Here is a 26,374-nt window from a genome sequence, read left to right as displayed (position 1 = left end):
GATGGTGGTACATAGTGTAATTGGAGCGATGAATCTTCGAGAAAATCGTTCTAGTTGTTACGTCTGTTTGTATGTGAATATATGCTCAAAAGTGGTTATAAGGGTTTTCGGCATGCATCGCGGTGCACTTGGTGTACCGTGATGCATTTACAGGTGCACCACGGCAATTCAAAGAATCTGCCTTGACTTTCTAATTCAATACATATTTGATGGCAAATTAATCAAATGAATAAAAAAAAGAAATCCACGGTTGAAATATCGACGGGGAGACAGGACTCCTGAACCAGGCGAGAGGAAAACATCAACCATCCCATCCTGAATTAAATGCATGTTGAAGAACTTTGTTAAAAATCTAAAAAGCATTTTTTTTTATTTCCTTATATTTATGATTTTTCAAATCTCAGAAGAAATCCAACTAGTAGTATTGCGTGGGACTTGAGAAAGGATCTATCAATGATCTCGAAATCAGTTTTCCCTGAAATTTGTTGAAAACGTGTAAATGAATTCAAAGGAATCTTCCTCCGTTCTCATGAGTTGTCCAGAAAACCTAGAAGAGATTTACCCAACTCCTTGTCAGAAGTATGCCAAAGTTATAAAAGTTAATCATTCAAGGATATTGTAGGGGTTTTTGGCATATATTACTCCTAAAATCTAGTAGTCGTTCAAGATATATCACGGAGTTTACGGAGTTCTTTCACTTCTGTTACGTGTGTGATTACTGTCAGTACTTAGCCGGGAGGCGTTAAATGGAGCGAGGGATAGGGCAGCTAGGGACAGCTGGACTTTTGGTATGTATCCATTCAAACGTGTGTCGAGCAATCGAGTGCATAGTTCAAGAATCCGTCCGGTGATTGTATCGATTTGTTTACCAAGACAAATCCCCTCACACATCTTACCTTCCAATATCCAAACTCCTAGTGATTTCTCGTAGTAACGCAGAGAATCCCTCGGTTATTGGCCTAAGCGAGAATCACATCATCACTTCCTTCCCTATCCTTAATTGACCTGCATTCGGACGCGGCCGGCGCTGGTATTGCTTATTGAAAAGTATTGGAATACCAGCATTTACACAATGAGGAGAAGGCTAGTCCCAAGCTTCATCTGTTGGTTCTTTGTGTAAATGCAGATGTCCTTGCAATAACAGAGGAGCAACCGCGGGCGGTCAATCATGCTCATGCTCATGCTCATATTACTTCTGAAATCTAGTAATGGTCTTGGAAAAACGACTTTTAAAAACCACAGAAGTTATCATACAGGGGTCAATGCAGAACTTCGCTGATGTTTAGCAATTCGCTAAAAACTCATAACTTATAACTATGAGTCTGCTCAGGATCTCACCCGAAAATTTCTAGAAATATCCCCAACCAGAAAATATTCTAAGTCACTCGAACGAAGCTCCGATGTGTAATAAAAATGTCATACATATAGAGTGGGTCATCGTTTATATGGAAAAATGAAAAATTCAATGGTATCCCATCAGATCAAAGCTTTTTTGATCCCATTTCAGGACCCAAATAAGTATGCAAAATTTGGGCACGATCGGTTGTGTCTACGTTTTGCGCATCGCGTTTGAAGTTTTTATGGGGTTTTACATGGGAAAACACACTTTTTTGCATTTCTCTCATAACAAGCTCGAATTTGTCTAAAACCATGTAACCGATAAAGTGAAAACATAGCCTAGAGTGTCCTGAAAAACTTTGTCGAAGACCGCGAGGTGATCTGATGCTTATGAAAAAAGTTATAGCGTTGGCATTGCTTGCCGAAACAGCATGATTTTGTTGCTATTGTTATTCCTTTACATGTTAAAACATAAACACATGCATGCGGTTCGTTGGTTATAACTATTTTCACAAGCATCGGATCGCTTTGCGGTCTGCGACAAAGTTCTTCAGAACATCCCAGGCTATCATTTTACAGTATTAGTTAAAAAGTTTCAGGCAAACTTTTTCAACTTATGACAAAAATGCAAAAAAATATGTTTTCCCATACAAAATCCCATACAAATTTCAATTGTAATGCGCAAAGTGTAGACGCAACCGATCGTGCTCAAATTTTGCACAGATACTGAGGACCCGAAACGGAAGCAAAAAAGCTTTGATCTGAGAAAACGGTTCCGATGACCCACACTTATAAGGGGCTGTCCATAAACCACGTGGTCATTTTTTTGGGACTTTTCAACCCCCCCCCCCCCCCCCGCGTGGTCATTAGTCCATACAAAAATTTTTATTTGTCCATACAAAATGGTCATTGGCCGAACCCCCCCCCCACTCATGACCACGTGGTTTATGGACAGCCCCTAATCACATCTGCGTGGGAAAAATACTTCATTGGCAAGTGTACGCACCTAAGAGTCGCTTTGAAAAAATACGTCAGCTTTTTTTAACAAATTCAAAATTGTATTTCACAATAATGACCAGGTGCACCGCGTAAAGATTTATTTGCAAAAAGTGCACCTTGATCCAATAAGTCTGAAAACGCCTGGGTCATAATATGACAAAGACTTCAGATTTTCAAAGATAATGGGCAGCTTGTTTGAATCAAAACATGGCTATTTAAATGACCGACTTATTTCCCTTCTCGTCTTTAAATTCAAGCAACAATTTGAAGTCCAATTAGTTCTGAAAAGGTTATGAGAGCCGTAACAAAACCAAAACTAATTCATTTTAGTTTAATGATGGTTATGAAAACTTTGGGCAGTCTATTTGATTTGAAAATTTTACTTAGAAAATGCACTATGTAATTTCAAAAGTTCGTATTGGAAACTCTGGATTATCTCATCGATCTGCAAGTGAACAAAACCAGAATAAACAAAAATCATTCAGATCAGCGTTCCTAAAATTTATACCCATACTGCCTAATGGAACTACATATTACTATACAATTCGTAGATGGTACTCCTCTATGTGCATTTTTCACAGTTCCAAGCTTCAAAAAGTCAGTAACGGCACTGGCCACGCTCTTACAGTCATCTAGGAAGAAAAGGAATATTAGTACCAGAAAGGTGACGTAGCATTCAAACTCGGAACATTGCAGCTGTTCCTCTCATTATTTTGGTGCCTCTCGTTTTGGTTCTCACTTTTTGGTCGGTTTTCACTCACTTTCTCCCAATCTTTGGGTATATGGCTCGCGTGTTGCTAGTGCTTATTTTGGAAATTATTCATTTCAAACAAAATTGTTGTTTTAATAATTCATTGTCACTTTGCACGATATTATAAATAGCACTGTAGCAGCAAGGTAGCAAATTTTACTATTGATCTATTCGGCATGTTTGCCCTATGATCGGGCCATCTGTCCGTTGTACTGAGCCCTTTAATAAGTCTAACTAAGATTTTAAATAGAAATTTGTAAATATTTAACTTCTTGTGTAATCAGGGGCAATTCAATTAATCCAGGATAGGGGAAAGTTGAGCATCTTCGTAGATAAACACTACCTATCTGTGGTAGTATCACTGAACATCTCTGGCTGTCGTGACAGTTCACCAAAACAGTTGAAACCTTTACAGATCCCTCGTGATGTGTATTTTTTAACAGCATCATGATATTTTAAAGGCTGTCAACCTTGTCAGGGGGGTCTTAATCTCTTTGCGATAAAACGCTGGCCAGAGTTTGAACTACTTGTCAAACTAGGAAACTCCAAGCAAATTCATCCATGAACGCAAACATTAACCTTTTAGGAACACCTCCTCATAACAACATCTAAGCACCTCAAGTAACAACGAATGCTGAACAGTGACAGTATTAGCTGAACAGTGGTCTGATGTATAACTTGTTCATTGTTCCCCAAGTAACAATGAATGCTGAACATTGAGAGTATTAGCTGAAAATTGGATGATTAATGGTGGCAGCGGCTGAACACGATGACAGTTGAATTTTGGTCTGAAGTATGGCTTGTTGGGTGAATTCCAAGTTGAATAGAATATTATTCATCAGCTTTAAAATATACACCAACATGCAGAATTAATCATCTGTTGTTAAACCCTTAACCAAATAATTTCTGACAGCTGACCCACGCAAGTTTTCGAAGAGTTCACATCGCTTCTTCAGCTTCAATATAGGCTTAGTTCAACTTATAACTTCTTGATTATTCAGACACAACAAGTAATGCTCTCGTTTTCAAGCATATGTATACACTTGTGGGTGGTGTAGCTGCTAAGGTAAGTAACTATAAATCAGGAGGTCCGAGTTCAAATCCCAGTTTCCCAAAGAATAATTTATACATTCAGAAAAAAAGAAAGCCGCAAATGGTAAAAAATAAGCTTATATAATGTTTTTATTTTATTTGTTACACAATAAATAAATTTAATTGCTTACTGATTAAGCGCACATTAAACATTAAATCAGCCATTCATTGAACCTCGAATCAGCTAGATGTTGAATATAATCACCAAAATTAGACGTTTAGGAGCTGAATAAAGGATTGTGCTTTTGTTCAAACGAAGGCTGCTTTAAAATAGTTGGAAAAACGTTTGTACAGCATCAAATTGTTACCTAGGTCACCAAAATTGCATGACTGAATAGCAAGTTAAATAATAGTATTCACTCAACAGCGTAAACCGCTTATTGAAGTTTATTCTGATTAAACGTCGAGATCACCAAGACAATCTTCGATTATTTCATTCACAATTTCATGAAACATTTCAAATAACAGAAAATCATGGCTTACGCAGCCATTTAAACTGTTTTGTGAGTCCCCTTAGTATGTTCTTCATCTTTGGAACTAGTTTCAAAACATTTACAAGAATGTAGCATACATTCTGTTGTTCAGCTCCTAATCAAATATTGTTGACAGCTGACCCATGCAAGCTTATGCAGCTCCAATATCGCTTGTGCAGTGGAGATTCAAGTTCAATTCACTGTTTTTCACATGAAATCTATACATCTTTATATATAAAATGCAGTGACACATGTGGGATCGCGCATAACTCGCGAATGGAATGTCGGATTTGGGTCGTCTTGGTTTTGTTCTTTGTTCTCAGTGATGTTTGGCTAAATAAAGAGGTAAAATGGAGGTCTACGACGTGTTGGAATTGTGGCAGACAGAATGTCATGAGCGCTAGTGCCAGGTGCGAAAACACCAAAAATTGTTTAAATTTGTTGTTTTGTAAAAATGAAGCTTGAAGAATGAACGATTCTAATGCATCGTTCATTCATTGATTTTAACTATCTGACAAATTTTATCGTTTCCGGTGGGCGTATCTGTCCAACTTGTTAGATTCGATTCTTTGGTAGATTTGTATCGGGTTGTAGATAGAGAGGCAACTCAATCCCGTTCCTGGTAGAGAGAGCAGACTAACTATTTGTGCAAGTTATGCATTAGATCTGTGTACGCATATGCAATTTCTTTTCTGCATTACAGAAGAAGTTTTGCATTCGAAATTAGTAAGAAAAATATGGTAAAACAATGTAATTCAAAATTCTTTGCTGCCGTAAATTTCAAATAATCGATTTGTTTTCTCAGCAGATACGTTTACAGATGTTACCAACGTGCGGTTTATGGTAGTATCACGAACAGTGAAAGAAATAATGAAGACAAATGAGAACAACTTTTCACCTTGGGATTAATTACCTACGGTTCAAATTTATCAACTCACTGTACTGTCTGCGGTAATCACGGCTCCGGAGGATCCTATAAATTTGGCTTAATCTTACACTACTCGGTGTCGTGAAACAATTTTGCACCCATCTCCAAGCCAGAGCGAACAAATCTCAAATCTCGTCATAGTCTGAATCCAATGAGGCATAAAGTTTCATGCAACCATTCAAACACACTTCAACGCAAACAGGTCGGTACCCACCCCGTGACCTCGATTGCTCCCACCATCGTTTTTCATTATCGAATTTGAGTCTTCTGTTCTCTAATATTCCTCAACCGTGGTTGGGAAATCTATGTAGCCATCTAGACTAGAGGTAACGTTATCAATGTGGCAGTACAAGCGCTTTCGTAGGAAATTTCCACCCTCTGTCGAAGCCAGCTTGGTTTCGTTGTGTTTCCGAGAACCGCACACAACCACGCAGCAGAGTTGTGAAATCTGAAATTCTAAATTTGAAAACTTTTGACCTTTGGATGAGGTTTACTCTCGCCTTCGCCTCAGATTCCCCGATGAACACCGAAATTCCTTCCCATCCCACTTACAAATCCTCAGTGATAAAGCTTTGCTTAGCATTTCCTCGTTTATTAGGGGGCATCCCAGAAACAAACAAAACCCACATCCTCTTCATGAGTGATGCTCAAGCGATGCTAATGCTTTATTCAGATAGATCAACATGGCACTCGATGAAGGAAAACTTGAGTTTTTGCTATGGGAGAAACTGTTGTCGAACGTCCACACCAGCAAACAAAGCATACTCGCACTTTTCCTTGCCACCCCCACCCATAGCTTCTTGGAGTTGGTAGTTTTTCTTCTGGCCTGTTTTGTTCTACCAACGACAAAGGACGACAAAAGTCACGCTTTGCAGCAGGCAGTGCGTTCCGTCCGTTCAATGTTCTCCTGTTTCTGGAATCGGATAACCCACGGCGGAGCTGAGATTCCTTTAGGAATGCTGGAATGGAACATTCCTACTTGATTGCATTGCTCGGTGTGGGAAATTTTCAGGGTCGTATTTTTAAGACTTTCACATTTTAATTCTTGATCAAATAATATTTAAGGGCGTGGGTTCAATCCATGATCAATCTCCCACATCTCTACATAAAAAACTATGGTCATTAGACCTGTTCACTTTGAAACTTTTTTTCTCCGATTCTCCGTGACACATCAAATTATCAATCCACATGTAAAACCAAGTCTTCAGTCCAAAATTGAGCCAAATTGATGAAGATTTAAAGGTGTATCAAATCGATTTTGTGTTTTTTTAGCCGTTTTCACAGAAATTTACTCAGAAATTCACTAAATTGCTCCGAAAAGATGCCAGAGATACCGTTAAGATATAGTTAGAACAATACTCTACAACTTTGCCGAAGACACTACGGTGTTTAAATTGCGTATTTCGAAGTTATTCAACAATTTTAGTTAAAAAGTCACGAAAAAACACGATATTTTTACGATTTTACATATAAAAGTCATGTAATTTTACATTGTTTTAGGTGACTAAATTAATTAGCGATTACTCCTTTCTGTAACGAACATTTCGTCCATACATCGTTTTTGTGTAGGAATTCGTTTTCATTGACTAATTATCAAAAGTATGTCACGTTGATACTAAAAATCGCACAGAGTTACCAGCACGAATTAAAACAAAGTTACCCATGATTAAGACGTCATGCGATCGTATTCCAATGCCTCTTGATTTAAGTATCAGAAATGGTGCAGATGGTAAGGCTCGAGCTTGCGGATCAGAAGGTCCCAGGTTCAAGCTCAAATACATGATAAACTTTTTTTTTCTTTCTTTGTAGCAGTTAGGATGATGAATCTGCCATGACTTACACGCAATCTCCCAAAGAATAATGATCGGGACCTGCCAATTAAGCCCATTCCAGGACTAGCTAGATATTTGGTTTATACTTGTTGACAATAAATCGTGTCGACGATATCAGCTGGGCGAAATATTGAGCATCTGTTTGATAATGATCAATTTAGCTAAAACAATTCAATACGATGATGGAACTGCTTCTGGATGCAACATTTTACAGACAACTGTGGGTGGAGCTTACTTGTTATCTATCTACCCATAAATCAGCACAACTACACGATGAAGGGAAACTTCATTCTTACTATACACTCTACGGTTCCGAAATAATGCTATGATGCCAAATTGCAACGAGATGCAGTGCGTAGTTTCATCAACTTATAGCAGGATCGAGACGCAAAAAAAATGCTATTCCAGGACTCGAACCTTGAATCTTCGAATCCACAATCTCATGTCAACCAACTGCACCAAATTTAAACTGATGCAGATGAGACAAAGAAGTGTAATGACGTTAAATCATGGGTAACTTTGTCTTATTTTATGCTGGCAACTCTGTGCAATTTTTAGTATCAACGTGGCAAACTTTTGATAATTAGTCAATGAAAACGAATTTCTACACTAAAATGATGTATGGACGAAATGTTCGTAACACATAGGAGCAATAGCTCATAAAATTAGTCACCTAAAACAATGTAAAATTACATGACTTTTACATGCAAAATCGTAAAAATATTGTATTTTTTGGTGATTTTTTAACGAAAATTATTGAATAACTTTAAAATACGCAATTTAAACACCGTAGTGTCTTCGGCAAAGTTGTAGAGTATTGTTCTAACTATATTTTAACGGTATTTTTGGTACCTTTTTGGTGCAATTTTCTGGATATTGAAGTACATTTCCGTGAAAGTGCTCGAAAAAACACAAAATCGATTTGATACACCTCTAATCCTTTATCAATTTGGCTCAATTTTGGACTGAAGCCTTGTTTTTGCATGTGGATTGATAATTTGATGTGACACGGGTAGGTCAAAAAAAGTGAACAGGTCTAATGGTCATTGCCATCGCTAGAATCTGAACGGGTTGGAAGGTCTGTTTCCTTTCCTTCCAACTTAACAACACAGTCTATCATATAACGCCTACAAAACGGCAACCTGGGAACTGTGCCGCATCACCTCTACAGTAATCTTAGCACGCAGCACATCACCTCACGGTTCAAGCCTACGAAATGACAATCCATGCTTCATCGTGAACCTCTGGAAAACGACCTAGGGCAGGGGTTTTCAGGCATTTTGCATCGTGGTGCACTTTTTGGAAATGAATTTTCGTGCATCTGTTCATAATGTTAAATTTAGGAATTAACATTGTAAAAAAATACTGATTTATCGACCTGCAATGATTTATATTTAATAATCAACGAGAAAAAAGGTTTTTTTTTTTTCAACTAAAATCTCTCACAAGAATTTTAAAACATGCATTACCATATGCTCGGTAAAGCAGATAGATTTTGACTCATTTCAACGATGCTCTTGTTTATTTGACCTTAATTTCCCTACTACATTTGGAAAAATAACGTTTTTGATCAGCATCATTAGAGGCTGTTCATAAGTCACGTATACAAAATTGTGTCTATTTGAGAACATCCTCTTCTTCTTCATTGTCACCTTCTGTTCACATAAAGTTCAAAAAGCTTTTTTTAGACTCCTTTAAACCCTCCACCAGAATGTCAACGTGTTTTTAATATTGGTTTGCCACAAACGTTTTTCAAATGGCAGTGGTGTTCTAAACACTGTTATAAAACCATGATACAATCTAAATCTCTATTGTTCGCAGAGTTAGAAAATGTCATTTAGGTATCTGCCAATTGCACTGACCCTAGTAAGAAATGGTCATCGTTTATGCTAACAGAAAATGGTAGAACTGAAAAATGTCATATTTTTCCATGATATTTTTGTGACATTTTCCAACCCTGGTTGTGCGCTCGACAACGAATTCAGGTTCAATGTACCGACATACTTTTTCTTATTGTGTATTTCAATGAAAGGCCTAAGCTTTTCAGTTATTTTGAAATTAGAACGACATTATATGAAAAGCGACAATTTCACTCAGCGATCGTCGCCTTTAACCTGCTCTGACATTCCTCTGAACAGCTCCGAACAAGCACTTCCCCATCACTTTCAACACACAAGAACAGAGTCGGCCCTGCCCGCTGCTGTATCACCACTAGTGTGGGACACCAAAATACATTTTACTCCTGTACACTTTTTGAGTTCCATTTTGGCCCCATATCAACTGTGCAAAATTTCAGCTCGATCGGAGAAACTATATTTTAGCGCCAGCCGTTTTAAATTTTCATACGATTTACTATGGGGAAAATCACTTTTTTAAAGAAAAATCACCACATGTTGCCCCTTAACCCCTAAAAATATATCGATGAATGATTTCTGTTGGAAATTTTACGAGGAACAAACCCTCTGAAGACCGCAAAGCGATCGAAGGCATGTGGAAAAAGTTATTGATTGAAAACCGAATGACATGCCCACGCGGTTTAACACGTAAGGAATAACAATAAATAATAAAATCTCGTCATTTTATCGATCGGGTAAGGCTTAATAACTTTTTCCACGAATGTCACATCGCTTTGCGGTCTTCGGTGGTCTGATTCCTCGTGAAGTTATCTACAGAAATCATTCAACGACTTATTTTTAGGGATCAATGGTTGATCTCAAGCGATTTTTCTTTAAAGAGGTTAATTTTCCCCATAGTAAATCGTATGAAAAACTAAGAATGGCGGGCGCTAAAATATAGTTTCTTCGATTGGTCTGAAATTTTGCACAGTTGATATGGGACCAAAATGGAGCTCAAAAAGTATACAGGAGTTGGAGTTTTTCCATTTTTTATATTTTCCCATATAAACCGTGTACCAGGCTAATCACCACCCTCCAAACCCAATTCAACCCTCTGCCCTTTCCACGCCCCGAAATTTCGCGGAAGGTAGTTAATTTCTTTTCTGCAAACTCGCTTTCGCTGTCGTCGCACGTCGCGTCGGTCGGTATCGGTTGTAGAAGTGCTCGAAGAAATTTCCGCGTAGGCGACCGACGACGATGGTGTCGTCTAGACTCGACTCCGGCTGATGAAATTGCCATTTTCTCGTCGTTCGCTCTCACCCGCACGCCCACTTTCCTGGCTGCTTGGTAGGGGCAGGAGGCGCTGTTTCCCTCGAATTGAAGGCTGGAAATGGTCTCTAACATGAGGGGATTACACCCAATCAATCATTGAGTTACAAAAACATTTTTTTGAAGTGAAGCATCTCAAGTTTCTTGATGTGATGCTCCTCAAAGTAAAGCTTCTCGAAACGGAGCTTCTAAAGCTTCTCGAATTAAAGCTTCGCAAGCTTCTCGAAGTAAAGATTCCCAAGCTTCTCAATGTGAAGCTTCACGAGCTTCTCAATGTGAAGCATCTTCGCAATTTCGCAAGCTTTTCGAAGTGAAGCTTCTCAAGCTTTTCGAAGTGAAGCTTCTCAAGCTTCTCAATGTGAAGCTTCACGAGCTTCTCAATGTGAAGCATCTTCAGCTTCTAAAAGTGAAGCTTCTCAAGCTTCTCAAAATGAAGCTTCTCAAGCTTCTCGAAGTGATGCTTCTCAAGCTTCTCTAAGTGAAGCTTGTCGAAGTGAAGATTCTCAAGCTTCTCGAAGTGAAGATTCTCAAGCTTCTCGAAGTGAAGCTTCTCAAGCTTTTCAAAGTGAAGCTTCTCAAGCTTCTCGAAATTAAGCTTCTAAAGTTTCTCGAAGTGAAGCTTCTAAAGCTTCTCGAAGTGAAGCTTCTCAAGCTTCTCGAAGTGAAGCTTCTCAAGCTTCTCGAAGTTAAACTTCTCGAAGTGAAACTTCTCAAGCTTCTCGAAGTGAAACTTCTCAAGCTTCTCGAAGTGAAGCTTCTCAAGCTTCTCGAAGTGGAGCTTCTCAAGCTTCTCTAAGTGAAGCTTGTCGAAGTGAAGATTCTCAAGCTTCTCGAAGTGAAGATTCTCAAGCTTCTCGAAGTGAAGCTTCTCAAGCTTTTCAAAGTGAAGCTTCTCAAGCTTCTCGAAATTAAGCTTCTAAAGTTTCTCGAAGTGAAGCTTCTCAAGCTTCTCGAAGTGAAGCTTCTCAAGCTTCTCGAAGTGAAGCTTCTCAAGCTTCTCGAAGTGAAGCTTCTCAAGCTTCTCGAAGTGAAGCTTCTCAAGCTTCTCGAAGTGAAACTTCTCAAGCTTCTCGAAGTGAAGCTTCTCAAGCTTCTCGAAGTGAAGCTTCTCAAGCTTCTCGAAGTGGAGCTTCTCAAGCTTCTAGAAGTGAAGCAATGGAAGCTTTTGTAAATGAAACTTCGCAAGCTTCCCAAAGTGAAGCTTCTCGGGCTTCTCGAAGTGAAGCTTCTCAAGCTTCTCGATGTGAAGCTTCTCAAGTTACTTAAAGTGAAGCTTCTCAAAGTGAAGCTTTTCGAAGTGAAGCTTCTCAAGTTTCTTGAAGTGAAGCCTCTCAAAGTGAAGCTTTTTGAGCATCTCAATCTTCTCGAAGTGAAGCTTCGCAATGTGAAGCTTCTCAAGTTTCTCGAAGTGAAGCTTCTCGAAGTGAACATTCTCAAGCTTCTCAAAGTGAAGCTTTGCAGCTTCTCAATGTGAAGCTTCGCAAGCTTCTCAAGCTTCTCTAAGTGAAGCTTCTCAAGCTTTTCGAAATGAAACTTGGCAAGCTTCTCGAAGTGAAGCTTCAAAAGTAAAGCTTCGCAAGCTTCTCAATGTGAAGTATCTGAACTTTCTCTAAGTGAAGCTTCTCAAGCTTCTCGAAATGAATCTTCTCGGAGTGAAGCTTCTCGAAATGAAGCTTCTCATGTTTCTCGAAGTGAAGCACCTCAAGATTTTCGATGTCCAGCTTCTCAAGCTTCTTGAAGTGAAGCTTCTCAAAATGAAGCTTCTCAAGCATCTCTAAATGAAGCTTTGCAAGCTTCTCGAAATGAAGCTTCGCGAGCTTCGCGTAATGAAGCTTCTCGAAGTGAAGCATCTCAAGCTTCTCAATGTGAAGCATCTCAAGCTTCTCAATGTGAAACATCTCAAGCTTCTCGAAGTGAAGCTTCTTAAGCTTCTCGATGTGAAGTTTCCCAAGCTTCTCGAAGTGAAGTTTCTCAAGCTTCTCGAAATGAAGCTTCGCAAGCTTCTCAAACTTCTCGAAGTGAAGCTTGTCAAGCTTCTCGAAGTGAAGTTTCTCATGCTTCTCGAAGTGAAGCTTCGCAAGCTCCACAATGTGAAGTATTTTAAGTTTCTCAAAGTGAAGCTCCGCAAGCCTCTCGAAGTGGAGCTTCTCAAGCATCTCGAAGTGAAGTTTCTCAAGCTTCTCGAAGTGAAGTTTCTCTAGCTTCTCGAAATGAAGCTTCGCAAGCTTCTCAAGCTCCTCGATGTTAAGCTTCTCAAACATCTCGAAGTGAAGTTTCTCAATGTAAAACATCTTAAGCTTCTCGAAGTGAAGCTTCTCAAGTTTCTCGAAGTGAAACTTTTCAAATTTCTCGAAGTAAGTGAAACTTCTCAAGTTTCTCGAAGTGAAACTTCGCTGCTTGTCAATGTGAAACTTTTCAAGTTTTTAAAAGTGAAGTTTCTCAAGCTTCTCGATGGAAAGCTTTGCAAGCTTCTCAAAGTGTCTGCTTCAAAGTGAAACTTCTCAAGCTGCTCGAAGCGAAGCTTCTCAATTTAAAGCTCCACAAGCTACTCGAAGTGAAGCTTCTCGAAGTGAAGCTTCTCGAAGTGAATTTTCTCATCTTTCTTTTTTTAATCGCATTACAGTGAATTAATTGTGTCACATTAGAGTGATGTGCTTTCTCTAAAAAAAAAAAAATTGACAGATCAAGCTTACAATTTTCTGATGAAAATTTCGTAGGTACATTATTGTTTGGGTGCAATGTGGACTATAGAATTCCATCCCACAGCATCCAATCAGCGAAACCAAATTAAAGTGGAAGATAATTCACGCATCCTGTCGGTGGATTCTGGGGCTTTACCCCCATTCTCATCAGCAGCGCAGCAAAGCCGTAATTCCGTTACTGACGAGGAAACTTTATCTTAATCCAATTACTCGAAGACTGTCGTTAGCAACGAACGACGACGAGACGACTGCAGGTACCGTGGTGATGGGCACATCCGGTGCAGGCAATTATCCCCGTCAGCTGTCGTCTGCTTCCGCTATTTGCCGTGTGTGTCGTATCGCGAAAAGGATCCACGCGATCTGGAAGTTTCCCATGTTCCTCAATCCCCACCCAACGCCAACAACCGCCGTCGCCGCCGTCTTCATCATCGGTTGCGGTGGTTTCCATATGGGTCAGCAGCAGATTTTACAGTTTTCGCACGTTTCCTCTCGACACTTACTCTCGGGCCGACGACGGACAAAACGAGAACGAACGAAAAAGTTGACCCCGAAAAGTGCCACGCTGCCGCGCCCTTTCCCAATTTGTCGATTCCAACAGTAGCGCACACCAGACGACACCACTCGTGTAATCCGGAAGGGTCGAGTCCTTCGGCTGTGGGTGTGAACCACCCACCCACCGTCGACCCACCAGTCGATTCAGTTCTAGTTCTCTTCGCACATAACGCACCCAATTATCCACGTTTTAATTACACACCTTGATTTTGTTTTCGGCTTTGGATCAAACACGTTCCGATCAACGGTTCACTCGATCGAAACAAAAAAGTTCAATTCGACCCGAACAGAGTTTAATTAACTTCACTCACTGAACGAGATCACAGATAGAAACCCCCGGATGACCCGTAAGTGGTGGTAACGAACGCACCTACACCGTCGTATTATGGGAAAGCACATCCGAACGCGACAAGGTTACAGCTGGAACTGAATCGGACCGCCAGCCGCCGGGCCGAACTCTGCGGAGCATCGGATCGGAACAACGTGACGTGCCGTGGAAGGTGCGATGCGCGATGACTGGATGGGGCTCTCTGAGATTTGCTACCATGTATCCGACCGACCCACCGCCTCATTTGCAGGGCTGGTAACGATTGCTGTCCAATAACTTGGTCTCTATTTTCGTTTAAACGTTCAATGAGAAAACTTATGTGGCTCTGACAGATTTTGGGCCGCTGAATTCGAAACCGGGTTTGCTCATTGATGCTTTGCTCCACCACGTCACAACTTTGAGCTATACCTCAATTCATAGGGCAAAATATACGATTTCAGGCTTTTTTGACTGCAAGCCATTAAGCATGGAAATAATTTTTTAACCTAAGGAAAAATTGGTCAAATAACATCTAAATTAACGACTTATGCAAAATATTTTGTTTTACCAAGTCAAATTTGATAGTTTTAAGCAATTTATGTTAGGAACGACAAGTCATCCTCTAAAAGTTGCATGCAAGTTTACATACTGACATAAAATGCTTAAATCTATTAAATTTGATTTGGTAAAACAAAATATTATGCATGAGTTATTAATTTAGATGTTAATTGACCAATTTATCCTTTGATTGCTTAAAAATATATTCCCGAGCCGGGAATGAATAACTGACGCATAACTGGAGAATACCAAAGCCAGGTATCATACCAAGACAAGGTATTGGTTGATTATCCAGGTATTGAAAATAACTTATTTTGGTATTTTTTAGGTATTGATACAATACCTCAATGAGATATTGGTTTGGTATTGAGGACTGCTTGAGATATTATTAAATTATGGAAAAATCGCTATTTGTATAAAAAATCGCCGATTATTAATTAGGTATTGCCATACCTGATGTCATTATTCACGCGTTATGCACAGAATACTCACCAGTTATTATTTTAGATAGTTTACCTTTTATGCATGGCTACTTAATACCTAATTCAGGTCGTAGGTACTCGGTTTTCCATACCTGAGTTAGTTATTCTTCAGCTATTTTCTCCTGCTCGGGTTTCCATGCTTAATGGTTTGCAGACAAATAGCCCAAAATCGCATATTTTGCCCTATAAATTGAGGTATAGCTCAAAATTGTGAGGTGCTGGAGCCCAGATTCGGATTTAGCGGCCCAAAATCTGTCAGAGACACATAAGTTTGCTCTTGAGACAAAAAAATGTTGCGCTGTGTAAGCAAGGTTTGTTTTAACGAATTGAGCTCAAATTGCAACACGGAACTACAAATGCTATGAATTGGCTTCTTTAACGGTGTTGAGATAATTCGATATTCTGAATCTACATGTCAAACTGAGCCGAAATCCAAATTTTCATGAATTTCGGAGCCCGGGAACCTATTTAAAAATCAATTTGAAGTTTGTATGGGAGCGATTTGTCGAATCACCCCTTGTCGCAGTTTGTACTGGGCGGAGCTGTCAAACAGTTGCCCAGCTGTCAAAAGGTGATTTCAAAAAAAATCTTTGAAATGGATTTTAAGTACCAAAATAAGGTTCTAAAAATCTGAAAAAAAAAACATAGTGGCTCAGAAAAAGGTGCTCTTTCGTATAAAATCGAAAAATCAATATATTTTTCTTAATTTAAAACCCCAATTTACGAAGTACAAAATGTTATTGATTGCAGATCTGGGCGTGACAAAGGCAGGTTATTCGCGGCCACTCCTTTTGTGATGTTGAATAATCAGCTTCTTTATTCGGTGGTCGTCCGGAATCCGCAGGACGAACGGTAGAAATTTCACTCTTTCGACTCTCCCCTCCATTCAAATCAGTTCTCGCGCTTAGTATCATACGGGCGTATCTACAATGGTCGATTCCTCTTCATCGATTCGTTTTTGACCAATAACTTCGCGGACAAATCATTTTCGGTGGTTTGTGCTTTTTTAGATGGTAGTCCTAGTTGTCCTTCATCGAATCACACCGAGAGACCATACGAATATTGGTTGTATTTCCCATAATAATCCGAAAAGAAAATCGACGAAGAGAAATCGATCATTATAGATACGCCTGTATGCTACTAAACTCGACAGTTCCTTCTCGTTACTAATCGGGGTCAATTTGTACAGTGATTGACAAGATTTCTCGATGCGAGTCTCGATGAATATCCACTGACTTAAAGGTCACCCCTAATTCCTCAATAGTACCACGCTAAAGCTTTCTGACTGCGCTACTTCTAAGAGACACTGGTCCGCTTTCTCGTATTCGTCTTTTTGGTTCTCGAACCGAGTTGTTTACGTTCGATGCTCGCATCTCCAACCAGAGTTTCCCATTGCTCATGTGTACATAAATGTGACAGCGAGCCTCCCACCAAATTATCTCCTGGCTCTTCAAAATCGCAGTGTGCTGCGCTGCTAGGAGGCTCACGAAAATCCTGTGGGTGCGAGCTAGGCACCTAGCTCTCGGGGAGCTCGTCTCATGCAACCGGCTGCGATTCGGCCATGTTTTTGAAGTCATCATCTGTTTCAGGTCAAACATTTGATTTAGGCTTAGTTTACGAGTGATATATTTTCTTTAACAAAAAAGTTCTTTGCATTCCCCCAAAACAACCCAATTTGAACACGTTTTTATTTATTATTACTTATTTCAGCTAACAGAATTTCATTTTTTCATAATTCTCCTAGTATTTTCGAAAATTTTATTTTTTGTTGTGGAAAATATTTCGCGCTTTTCAAGTGTTGGTCCTGAAAAGTATACTGTTTACAAACTTTTTGCTGACAAAATGGGGTTCAACGCACAAAGGGGGTCAGAGATGTTGGCTCGCTTTTTTACTGTGGGGTTGTATTCGGATGTCAAGTGGCTGGTCTCATGCGCAGCGTGAGCTGTTGGTATCTAAGGTGAAAAACAACTTCTTGGTAACGAAGAACCTCAACTCAACAACATTTTTTCGTACACAACTCAAGTGTCTGGTTGGTATATGCGATACGACTAGGGACTCTTAATGCAAAGGTTAAGGTTTCAATTCTCATTCCTTTAGGAAGTTTTTGTCATAAAATTTTCTAATTTAATCAGCGCATGAGACGAAGCTCATGAGGCACATCTTAAGAAAAATGAGACGCACAACTTTGAATCTCAAAATGTACAGAGCTCCTGGGAGCTCGCTTGCAGTGCGGCTCCCGTACATGGGACTACAGCACGCGTACATCAACTCTGTCTCCAACTGACCGCTCGTTACTTGCAGCGTTACGATCGACTGTTGTTCTCTCCTCCGCTAGCAGTTTGTCAGGAATAGGATGGAATGCATTCATGAACACCATATTCACGTTGCGCAGTAGAACTTGAACTCGTAGTTCAGTAGTTGAGTATGAACATTGGTGACCGTTCTTTTCGTAGTTGCTACTCCGTGATCGACCAATCTGCCTCGCACTCGTACTTACACAACAATCCTCGCACCTATAGGCTGTCAGGTCAGGGTATATCTCCTGACCCACTCGTCAGCTGATCCACCACGTTCAATTTCGATGACCATGACACCAAACGTCAGTCCACCAGTTTCTTCACCGACGAACTGCTTATAGTGACGCTGATCGGAACGAATCTACGATAGTGCTCCTTCCGCATCAATCCAGACGACACTCTTTGAGAAATTTTGTGACTTCGTGGTCGTGCGACTAGTGTCACCAAGTATTTAGTCGCATCGTGCTAGGAGCGCGGGTTCGATTCCCGCCGCAGCTGTCAGGAAAAGTTTTCGGCTGTGCCACTGGGCGTTGCATGCTAGTCCGTTGTCTAATATCGTGCTTCCTTCAAAGATCTAATAGCTCGTTTAGTACTTCCAACGTGTCTGTCTTTAAAAAAAATTGGTTCTCTCGCATTGTCGCTTCAAATCCTTAACATCCGCTATAATATTCGTCCATCGTATCCACTTGCTAAAAATGCTTCGTCCACGTCATTCCACCGATTGATTTGTCTTTATTAAAGAGACTTTCAGCCCTTGGCTGGTTCGTTTCTATCCTAAACAAGAGGTGAGCCAGAAGGGCTCACCCGGAAAATACAATATACGCTACAATATCTTTCAATTTTTACATTTCATTTTTTTTTTTGAAATTTGAAATTTGTTTTAAATTTTCGGGTCTGGGGTCCAGGGGCCTGCGGCTTCTTTGGTGCCTCGTCTTGTCGGTCGGGTTGGTCGCAGGGGGTCTGTTCCTTCGCTTGTTTGGAGGGGGATGCGGCTTACCGTCATTCCACCGACACCCTGTTGGTATGACGCCGGATCTTTTCATCGCAGTCAAAATAATCCTCCACGTAGTGTAGTTTGATAATCGCTACCACTGCTTCTAAATACTGCTCTGGAAACTGTTTTTCGCGAACTGCGCTGAGCTACGCGAGAACATTGAGGCCTGCGGAGCTCCATCGCTATTAGCCCTGAAGATAAACCGCTGTGCTTGCTTGTCCTCCGATCCAATACGGATGTCGTGATACATTTTCTGGTTGCCTGCATCGAAAGCCATCGGATACTCCCGAAAATAGCTGATTATTCGCGGGAGTTCCGTTCACCGAGGCTGCAGCGTTTTAAACCAAGCGCACCGTGCCCAGTTTCCAGGTTCACGGTTTACCATGGTATTCAGCGACAGATACCACACAGTTTCCTGCGATGTCTCCGAAAACTCCGCAACGACTGCTCTGTGAGTTAATCAGCCGATACACGTCCTCCTACAGCGTTTGACCAATTTCCGATGAAGTGCCTTAATCCTTCGAATGCAGAGGCGTCTCGTGACCAGCAGACTGACCTGTTCTACAGATTACAATTCAGTAACAAATTTTGAAAACGACGTATAATCAATGGTGTAGCATTGATTATACGTCGTTTTCAAAATTTGTTACTGAATTGTACTGTAGAAAACACGTTTAGAGTTATTTGATATTACATTGCTAGTTTTTTTTGGTTTAGTAATGTGATTTTTAATATAAGCTCATTTTTACCTTCTTGTTTGTTTACCATTTTGTGAAAAATATCTTCCACATTTTCAACTTAAATAATTATGTAGAGAGCGTCGTTTACCTTTGCTTCTTTATGTATATACATATATACAAAGTTTTCAATTTATTCATCAACTTAGATATAATGATTACATCTTCGAAATAATCTTTTGAAGATTATGCCTAATCTGATGTTTTTTCTTGATATAAATGGAATTTAAGCAAAGTTCTGTGTATTTCAACGGATATTTGGGTGCTCTAATGCGCATCTGAATGCGAATCAAATGCACCACTTCCGAAGTTAGGTATCTCGGACCGATCCATTTTCGGTGAAAGCCATTTTCCAAAGTTCTTCACACACCGACGATACTTGTTTTATTCCATCATGTCCAATATGCTCTTTTTGTTCGGCAAATGTTTGGAATTTCCACCTCTATAAATTGGTTTAGCTCGTATCATGGCCTCGAAGTTAAAGTTGGGAAACTGTTGCCAACAAACTATAGAGCACATTTGGCACCCCGTATTCCAAACTCGCGCGCGCTGGATATAATGCATAACAAGCGCGCAGTGCATTGCCTGAATGTCTCTGGTTGCGCAAGTTGTTCTCAGCCTACGTAGAACGAAAACCCGAGACGCCCCAGATCAAGCTTTCATTCATTTCTGGTTTTGCTACACACATGTAAACTTTCATTGAAGAAGCTCTTCGCGTTTAGATGTGTGACTTTTCGCTTTTGGCTCCAAAGAGCATGCTAACAATCATTTACACACATTTGAGAACCTGATCGGCAAGCATAGTTAACAAAGAGTTTAAATACTATGAAATCAATGTTCGGTATTCCATATTTTTGTTGTAGCTATTGTTAAATAATCATTTATTTCCCAACAACGATACAGCATACAATTTTTAACACTTTAAAACTGTAAATTTTTAACATGATTTTCAAGACTTTAGTCGATTGCGCTTAGCGTGCGTGTACGCGTGAGAAGTAGGCGGGAAGTGAAAAATGGAAAGAAACGTTGACAACGCTGCTGCTGGTTCTAGACGAGTAGGGAACGTATGAGCGACAGAGTAGAGTGAAATGAATTCTGCCATTCGGAAGCAAAAAAGTGAGGAAACTGTTGGTTTGGCAACAACATACTACGTTCGCATGAATCGGGGAACTGGTGGCCTGTGGACAGGGATGAGAAATGTACTGGAAAAAACGGTTACCGGCTGTACATTTGACATTTTTCCACACGAACATCACATGCCCAGCCAAACTCAAACTGTTCGAAAAATAAATGTCATAACATTTTTTTTCCTGCAGCCTTCTTCCTCGAAACGGTTTCCAAGTGCGAGAGCGCCAGTACTCGAGCACAACGACGACAGAAATTTCTGTCTCTCCCATTTTCGCATTTTTCTGCGTTTCAAACCGCTTCTAGACAAACTTCTTTACATGCATCGCAAAGCTAGGAGTGTGCTCTAGCTGTTTGTGCAAATCGAATTAAGTTATTTATTAAAACAAGTGAGTTATTAGCAGTTGAAAATATTTGACATTTTTCGCAATCACCCGCCTCAGCATGACTGCTCATAAAAATTTTCGTGGGGAAGCGAAAACCGTCAAGCGTCTGCTCGACTGCCGTCGGCGCGACATCTGATGGTATTGGTGCTGCCGTTGTTTTGTTTTTATTTTACTGCCAGTATCGATGAACGGTAAACAGAAAAAAGTCTCATTTCCATGCCTGCCTGTGGATTCGAAGAGTCAAGCAAGAGAGAGCTGCGCAAGGTTGGCTCTCGCATGCTCTTGCTGTATGGTTTTTGCCAGTGGATGGCTTGGAGTCGTCTTTCGTTCTCCATAAGCCGGGAACGATGTTTGCGCCTTGTGTGCAAGTTGTTATGGGGTATGTGCGGTGGGGGTTTTAAATTTAGTTTATTCTTTTTAGTATAGGTATCTACTTGAAGATTATTTTACAAGTTTGCTTCTCAGCCTATACCCGTTCCAAGAACAGGTCGAACATGTGGACGAGGCGCCTCTGTTCGAATGGCCATGCGGTAACTGGCGGAAAATCGCCTTTCGTCGCTTTCGTTTCGAAAGGATTACTTACCTACTAGAGTGGGTCATCCGTTATAATATGGAAAAATGGAATATTTAATGGCATCCCATCAGATCGAAGCTTCTTAGGTCCCATTTAAAGCCCAAATAACTGTGCAAAGTTTGGGCACATACCCAGGACCCGAAATGGAGATAACTGCTCCGATGACCCAAGCTTTGCCTACTCATTTCGTTGTTGACCAAGTTGTTGACTCAAGAATCTGTCAAGCTCATTTTTCTTCTGTAGACTTTGGTACGACGAACGGTGTGTTCGAGCGATTCTTTCAGCACGTAGTACTCTTGCATCAGGGCATGGAGCTCGGCGGCAACTTGTCAATCAGCTCCTGAGCTTGCATCGAGTTATTGAGGTGGTCTCTGAGTTTCGCAGCCTAGAGATGGTTGCACAATTTTCCCACTGTTATACCAACCATTATAAGTTTTCGGCCGATAAGCTCTCGGAGCGTGAGCGTTCCTCACCTACGTCAGTAGCATCTTGTTCCCCAACTTCTCGATTCAGATTACGCAGAACAGTAGAGTAGTTGTGTCCGGAACTAAATCTGATAGAACAAGTTGACTTTTTATGGTCTAGAGCGCAAGCACTCCTGCAAACGTTTCAGATTTTGTAGTGTTTTCCAAGATGCTAATAAACAGCGGCCAGACTTCTGCTTCTCTGCGAAACTTTGGAAGATGCTGCGATGCCGCTTTCCGTGGTGCTAGCTGCTCTGCAACTCTACAACTCCGTAACCTACTATGCCGGTTGCTTTCCGCACGAACATATTCGAACGATTCCTGTCTTTTGATGTCTTCAGTTGTCTCGACTTCAGATCAGCAATCATTGGCACTTTCTTCATTGTCTTCGGCAGCGGCTTAACCAGTCACTGAACTTCGTGAAGGTCCATGAACTCTGTCGGTTCTTTGACCGGACTTCTTCTTCCTCTTCTTGCCCGCTGCGTGTGTACTTTTACCTGACGTCGACCTTGACCTGTACCGAATTCTGGGCATTGAGCCGTAGTCTGGCCGATACGATACCAAACGATACGGTACTAAACGATACGAAACCAATTTCCAGTCACCAGAATCGGGCAGTCAAGAACCGACACATTGCGGTCCGGAACCAAGATGAGCGTAATTAGCTGCACTGATTAACCAGGCGGAAAAACGTCCCCAGCATCAACTCAGATACGCCGCTTTTCTGTTTCAGACCGGCTAAAACCAAACCTAACTAAAACAATCTCTGCTTATGCGCCAACACACCAAGTAGTGTGATGCCGAGACGCGTTTGTGTGTTGCCCAGCTAGACTCTTTAGGGCGGGTCTATCGTACGCGATCCAATCTCGAAAAACCTCAATTGAACAACTCCGCCAAATTCATAACGGACATGATTTTTTTGAAAAGAAAGAATAACTAAGAAAAAGATGCAAACTGGTATTGCAATTTAGGTTTCGCTCACAAATCGTGTTCTAGAACATTTTGTCTACTATTTAGCTTGGCCATGTATTAGAGTTATGGTACTCTTACTTCCTTACTTACTTACTTCCTCTTCTGAACGAAATGCGCATTTCATAGAACTTAATCTAAAAGGTCTGACCTGTTTTCGGTGGCAACCGTCGTTGCTTGCTGCGATGGCAACCGTCGTTGCTTGGTGAGGCCCCGACTGCTGCGCCGACTGGGTTAGGCAATGCTGTTGATCTCGTCGTCGAACGCCCTGGTTTGTCGGTAGGCTTTACCGACGGTGGCAGCCGTCGTTAGGTTTGCCGACCAGGTGGTCGGTAAGGTTCACTGACGGTGGGAACCGCTGTTGGATGCTTCACGGCCGTTGGGTTTGCCGACCAGGCGGTCGGTGGGGTACACTGACGGTGGGAACCGCTGTTGGATGCTTCACGGCCGTTACTATGCGAATATTCGCTATGCTGACCACGTGGGTGGTGGGAATCGAGGGAGCCCTTATTGGCCGATGCAACTCGTTAAATCGGCGCTGGGGGCATACGGCCAGGGGCCGAAACGGCGACTCCGTGAGTTTTTGCTTGGCTGTGGTAGCGCTCAATACCCGGTCGAAAACCGGAGGAGGGTATCAGCAATTGGAACTACCGTTTGTCACGTGGTTTGCAACTACGATGGTTGCTCCGGTTTTAGCTGGATTGGCGAGGTTACGGGATGTCCGCGGCCTCAGCGCCGCGAGTATGTCCTCTGATCCTGCCCGAAACCTTCGTTCGAAGGTTTATCCTCAACTTCACTGTAAGGTTCAGAGATTCACTCTTGCTCAAATTGGAATTCTATTGGTTTCTGTTGTTTGCTATAAAACTGATAAAATTAGCATAACTACCCTGCTTTGCATATCTGTACCACTTACACTTTTAATCTTGGCAGTATTGTGCGTTGAATATTTCTTTGAACTTTAACTTGATACGGCACTATCTTCACGAACTATCACTGGCGAGCACCAAATTGCAAGAGGCTTGCATGTCAGTAGGTTGTCTCTATCGACCCCCTTTTAATCACACGATCGAGAGATTTTGAGTGAAGATTTTCCTATTAGAATTCAGGCCAAACATTTCAATAGGTCCTATCTGAATTTGAGAGGCTCTCTTTGTTCACTTTCTCTTTCAATTATTGCAATGTAATGGTACATTTTTCAACTATTTTTGTAGTACAAATCAAAAGACAATTGTTCTGACCATCTTTCAATGCAAGGAGACAATCATAATACACATAAACAGCTGAGATATTATCGAAAGGGAAGGAAACCAAAGAGAGTCTCTCCTCTGCAGATAGGACCTTTAGACATGTTTGGCCTGAATTGCCATATCAAACAACCGTTTCGCGTGGTTAAGCGTTATCTGGGCTAGATGTCCGGTGCATACCCAAGTCGATTTCAATTGGCCTATTTTTATTTAGCGCCTGGAGAATGCTGTCAGTCAGTGTACTATATATATGGCTTGTCCCAACTAATCATCGGTTACAGTATTAACTGTCCGTATCGAGCTAAATTAAAGGATCGATTCCAATCAGGCCATCCCAGATACTCCAACATCTTGAGCTTGATTGATCGCTCGTAGTTACTACTCCAGTACCATCAGATCAGTTACACTTACACAAGGAACCAATGAGTTAGTTGCTTGGGACTAATCGGCATCTTCAGTGTAAGAATGTTGGTGATCTTCTATTTTAGACGTCAGGTTGCTGTGTCAGGAAAGGGAAGGAAGTGATGATTGCAATTGCTTGCCCACTTCCGGTCGTCAAGTTCTCTGCGCTTGCACAAGGTCGTGCGGGTGTCGGAGTGTTGTCGGGAAATAGTTATTTTTGGCATAGGATTCATACATTGGTGCGTGGACGCCAGAGGTAAAGTGATAGATTGTGTGAAGATTACTGTGAATATGAGAGTTCCATTGGTTACTTAGCTTGTAGACGTTATGAGCAGTGGCAGTTGAAAGGAAACTGCTTTTTTAATCCTTTTAGCGATGGTTATGAACTTACGAATATTCATGAGATGTATATGTAGGTAAGAGAAAGAAAGTAGATAGAAAAATACAATGTATAGTAGGCTCTTTCTGATGCATATGAATCAGAAGCGGTAGCCACTAGACCACCAAGCCCGTCGAGAAACTTACTTTATCCTCTTCGATGTAATATAGGGCACTGCACTGTTTTGATTTTGTATGGGATTTTGACGTTTCTTGGCCTTGTTGTATACAAAATTTCTGTAAGAGTGAAAGAGAAGGGGAGAATTTCATGCAGTGACCTATTGTAGCTAACAGAAGTTGTTTGTATGTACATAATGGTACAGTGGCGTTTCGGTTTTATCACTAGTCGTTTTAATCACTACTCGCTCAAATTCACGGTTTTCTATTAGATTTTATCACGATTTTCATTTCGTTTTTATCACACTTGTTCTAAAATATCCCGAAATCGATAAAAAATCAATACAGCGTTGCCCAGTTCACTAAAACTGTTAAAAAATGTGAACTACAATTCATATATTTTAGAGCTGAACGATTTTGAAGAAAAAAATTGAATTTATTTCTCGTTTCGTCAAATTCACGATTTCGTTTATATCACGGTAAAATTTTTTTTGACCGTGATAAAACCGAAAAACCACTGTAATTGTTGTCTATCTACGGTACTTTGAAATGTAGGTATGACTTCATTCATGTCATCAACTATTCTAGAGAATATATTCTCCTTGATACATGATTAGGTACATACGTTTATGTATTAGCTCACAGGAGCCCCACGTAAGCAAAACAATGTAATTACAGTTCAATTCAGTTCATTGAACTTAAAACAAGGATTGGTTTCAACTAGGCAATTCCAGATACTCAGAAATCTTGTCGAGAAACTCACTTTATCTTTTGCGATGTAAGTACATATTGGTTTCTGTACCTAACAGGTTTTTTTTTTCAAGATTGCACAATTTCACAAAAAAATCGATTGAAAACAAAAATTACAGACTTAACTGTTCAATAAATGGCGAACTACCGTATTTATGCTCATTAAACACAAAAAATAGTGTCGTACAACTGATTCGAATACTAAAATTGATTGAAAAAGCCGCTCTGTTTTATGTTAGCCGAACGTCAACCAATTTACAACTCAAAAGTACTGACTGACCGCTACCAGCCCTGTAGCAGCCGAAAAGTCGGAGCGAACGAATATGGAGTCATTACTGTTTTCCCCCATTTCTTTGTGTTGCCGCCGCGCCACTTGGTGAGATTTGGTGCGGATATGGCTCCAACATCTCTAGACCTCTCTCTATCTCTAGTAGGTCGTCATCGTGCATGAATGCTCTGCGTGTTGTCGGCTTGGTTCTCCCACCTTGCTGGTTGCTGGTGGATCTCCTCTTTGGTGGGATAATTTCGGCAGAACGAGTTCATTACTCCGATTTACTCTCTGCAGTTTTCGAAGTAGGTAAGCTGCATCCGTTGAATTGGGGCATTTGGTTACGGTGCTTTAATTGCAGTGCTGCCAAATTCCGATATTGTTTGGTTTTTGGTGAAACAACTATCCATCGCTTCTTCTGTGTAAGGGATATTTTTGATCAACTTTGTTAACCGCCTGCCCAAATACATCCTCTCCGCAATTGATAGTGT

The 26,374-nt window shown here is 40.8% G+C and overlaps 2 protein-coding genes across 8 annotated transcripts in view; one reads left to right on the top strand and one right to left on the bottom strand.

Moving 5' to 3' along the window:
- LOC115269328 (uncharacterized oxidoreductase dhs-27) overlaps nucleotides 1-14,204 on the bottom strand; it is a 38,639-nt gene extending 24,435 nt beyond the window's left edge. The window contains exon 1 of the mRNA XM_029877951.2: nucleotides 14,034-14,204. The gene's annotated coding sequence lies outside the window, so the exon portion shown is untranslated. The remainder of the gene's footprint in view (nucleotides 1-14,033) is intronic.
- Nucleotides 1-26,374, top strand: part of LOC109408278 (E3 ubiquitin-protein ligase RNF19B) — a 289,705-nt gene that overhangs the window by 238,571 nt on the left and 24,760 nt on the right. The window lies entirely within an intron of this gene.

This window comes from Aedes albopictus, chromosome 1 (assembly GCF_035046485.1).
Source record: "Aedes albopictus strain Foshan chromosome 1, AalbF5, whole genome shotgun sequence".
Classification (NCBI taxonomy): domain Eukaryota; kingdom Metazoa; phylum Arthropoda; class Insecta; order Diptera; family Culicidae; genus Aedes; species Aedes albopictus.
The sequence above is the reverse complement of the archived record's forward strand: the minus strand, read 5'-3'. Positions and strand labels throughout refer to the sequence as shown.